The sequence below is a fragment of the Gracilinanus agilis genome, unplaced genomic scaffold, assembly GCF_016433145.1.
Source record: "Gracilinanus agilis isolate LMUSP501 unplaced genomic scaffold, AgileGrace unplaced_scaffold48893, whole genome shotgun sequence".
Taxonomy (NCBI): domain Eukaryota; kingdom Metazoa; phylum Chordata; class Mammalia; order Didelphimorphia; family Didelphidae; genus Gracilinanus; species Gracilinanus agilis.
This window is the reverse complement of record NW_025383458.1, coordinates 1-2684: the sequence shown is the minus strand read 5'-3', so window position 1 is coordinate 2684 and position 2684 is coordinate 1. Positions and strand designations below refer to the sequence as shown.

Genomic DNA, 2684 nt, shown 5'->3' with positions numbered 1-2684 from the left:
TCCAGAGGAAGTGATTTCTAAATTCTTAGAAAACAATATAGTGTGAGAAAAATATCAAAATTTGTTTTTCAAATTACATTACTTGACAATTAAATGGTTTATTTTCTATGGTACTCAATTTTTATTAGTAGAGGTTATAAAACTGTAATTTAAAAATGGATCTCTAAAAGATATTTCGTGCAGTAGAATTAGTTTCTAGGGTCAAAGGACTTAAATTCAAATCCTATATGCTTTTTTTACAAGTCCATGGCAACCCTGGGCAAAGTCTCTCACTTAATTCTCTGGGATTGAGTTTCTTCATCAGTAAAATGAGGGGATTGAACTAGATGGTGGCCTCCAAATTCCCTTCCTGCTCTGAGTGGAACATTTATATAGAATGGGAGCTTCACTGGTTCATTTCTGTCCCTTGTCTTTTGCATCTGGTATTACACGGACACTAAATAAATGTTTGTTGACTGACTGCTGGGAATTTTTTTTCCTGTTTGAGTAATTCATATATTAAGGCAGAAAAAATTTAACTGAACTACCTAGTATCTCTGAATGGATCAAATAGTTCAGGTAGAAATGGGATCTAGGGCTTTAGATACCTAGACTAGAAAGTATTGTTGAGTAACAATAATAGGGATGAGAAGGAGGAAAGGGGAGTTGAGAGAAGAGATTAGATTCAGCTTTTTTTTTTTTTTTTATTTTTAAAGAGAAAGACCATAGTCTCTGAGAATGTAGGCCTCAATTTTTAAAAATTATGTTGGACTCAGACATTGGGATTTCTGAGAATGCTTATATTTGTGAGTGGAGAAAATATTTACAACAGGTTTTTAAAAATAGATTTGAGGTATTACTGATTATGGTCAGAGACAGATTCTAAAATCAATTCTATCTGTACAGTAGTACTTTTCACAGATTATTCTGAAAGTGTGAAAGCCACCACTAAACAATACACTACAATTCTTGGAGGACAATAATGTCTTCAGATTCTGGAGGTTTCAAAGAAATGTCCATAAAATCAAGTTTTCAAAAGGCAGAATGGATATATTTTGCTGTGCTACTAAAAAAAAGGTAAATTTTATTTTCAAGATATCCTGAGCTTTATTCAATATCATTATGTAAACAAATATAATTAATTCTACAGCTTATATGTTCTATGCAGTATTCAACAGACTTTACTCTATCTACCTCACAAAATTTATACTTGCATGGGGTTTAAACATCCACACTAAGATGCATTATTATATATGAATAAAGCTTATGGAGTAACCATCTCATATTATTATATATTATAATATTAAATATTGTTTCCCAAAATAACCTGATTTTTCTCCTCTGAATCCAACTGTTCATGGATGAGAATTATAAAATGACTTTTAGCCTAAGCCATTTCCTATAGTATCATGTATAAAGAAGTTCCTTGGCATCTTTATATAATTCAAAGTTCTTTCATTTCATCTGACTGAGGCTGGGAACTGTAAAAATTCTGACTTTTACTTGCTTTCCTGTACAAAATTCATTCTAACGTTAAAGCTAACTTGGAAGATGTCTAAAAGGGTACAAAGCCATCAGTCTAAATGCAAGAGGGTCAAAAATACCAACTACTTTCAAGTTTCTTTGTTTTTAAAGTGCTCCATGTGCAATGTAAAATTAATTTCCAAGATAAATTCATTATGAAGACCAATAAATTTTTTTAAAAATCAGCAGTTAAAAACATGAGCAGCTTGGTTCAAGTATTAATTTGTAGGCTTTAGGCACATTCAAAACAAAATAGCATTTGCAAAATTTCTTTGAATATGTTTGAGGCAAAGGTGTTTACAGGAAAGGCCTGCAAACTAACATGTAAACTGTAACAAATCTGTAAACTCAAAGTGACTTTGGAATTTTTAAGTAAGAAATGCTCACAGGATAGTGAACAAGAACACAATACTTACTCATTTCTCATCAGAAACAAAAGAGGTAATAAGTTTGCCTAGTAGTCAGAGGCCATGTAATAAATAAAAATGATCTGAACAATTATCATTAGTAGGTTGCTTCATCCATGTTGTCATCACTTTCTGCACCAAAATCATCTCCAGCGTCAAAGTAAGAATTGATGTAATCATTTTCCTCTTCCTGCTCTTCTTCATCATATTCTTCTTGTTCATCAGCTGCTTCATCATCTTCATCATCATCATCTTTTCTTTTCCCTTTGCCTCCTTCTTTCTCATCAGTTTCTTCATCTGATTTCTCTTCATCACCTTTCTTTTCCAAGTCCTCAATTTTTTTAATACGTCCACAGTACTATGAGTGCAGCAACTTTGGCAATACCTTTCACCCTTTGGCATTTGGGGCCTTTTGTGGTTTTTTTCCTTGGCATCATCTCTCTTGGAAGTCGTCTCCAATCTGGTACCCATTCCAAATCGTCATCTTTGCAACTTTTCAGGTATCTTTTACTGTATCTTTCGATTTCTTGTTTTTCTTCCTCTGTGTCCATAAAATAAGGTGTTCTCATGGTTGCTCTAAACTCCTGTTTTAAGGCTACCATGTATTCTTCTGCTTCTCCTGCTTTGAGAGGCACCGGCTTATAATCTGTGTCAGGATATAGAGGTGGAGGTTTCAATACCACATCAGGTAACTTTTCACCTCTAGCAAAACCAATAGCCTCGATATTAAAGGTAAAAGAACTTTGTTTCCAGCCATTAGAACTTTTATGCTCT

General features: G+C 33.3%; 1 pseudogene; it reads right to left on the bottom strand.

Moving 5' to 3' along the window:
• Positions 1-1969: 1969 nt before the first annotated feature.
• LOC123255571 lies at positions 1970-2676 on the bottom strand (annotated as a pseudogene).
• Positions 2677-2684: the final 8 nt, after the last annotated feature.